Here is a 626-nt window from a genome sequence, read left to right on the forward strand (position 1 = left end):
CACCTCTTCCCCAAAAACCCTTCACCTATCAAATCCCATCTTTGTCTTCACCACTCACATCCATCCTTCATAAAACCCCACCTACCCCACCATTCAAATTCAAACCACTTTCCCTCCCAAACCCACCCATACATGACCGAACCATAACCCCCCTACTCCTATATAAACCCTTCTTCACTCCTTTATTTTCACACAACCTAAACACTACTTCTCCCCCTTGGCTGAACCACAAGGCCATCTCCATCTCCTCTATTTCTTCTTCTTCTACTCTCTTCTTTCTTCTTTTGCTCGAGGAAGAGCAAACCTTTTAAGTTTGGTGTGGTAAAAGCATTGCTTTTTGTTTTTCCATAACCATTTATGGCATCCAAGGCTGAAGAAACCTCTAGAAAGAGGAAAGGGAAGGCAAAAGCTTCCACCTTCGAGTCATGGGAGATGGAGAGATTCATCTCAAGGGTGCATCAAGACCACTTCTATGAAGTTGTGGCCTTGAAGAAGGTGATCCCCGAGGTCCCTTTCAAACTCAAAAAGAGTGAATATCCGGAGATCCGACATGAGATCCGAAGAAGAGGTTGGGAAGTTCTTACCAACCCCATTCAACAAGTCGGAATCTTAATGGTTCAAGAGTT

Source organism: Arachis duranensis, chromosome 4, assembly GCF_000817695.3.
Source record: "Arachis duranensis cultivar V14167 chromosome 4, aradu.V14167.gnm2.J7QH, whole genome shotgun sequence".
NCBI classification, from domain to species: domain Eukaryota; kingdom Viridiplantae; phylum Streptophyta; class Magnoliopsida; order Fabales; family Fabaceae; genus Arachis; species Arachis duranensis.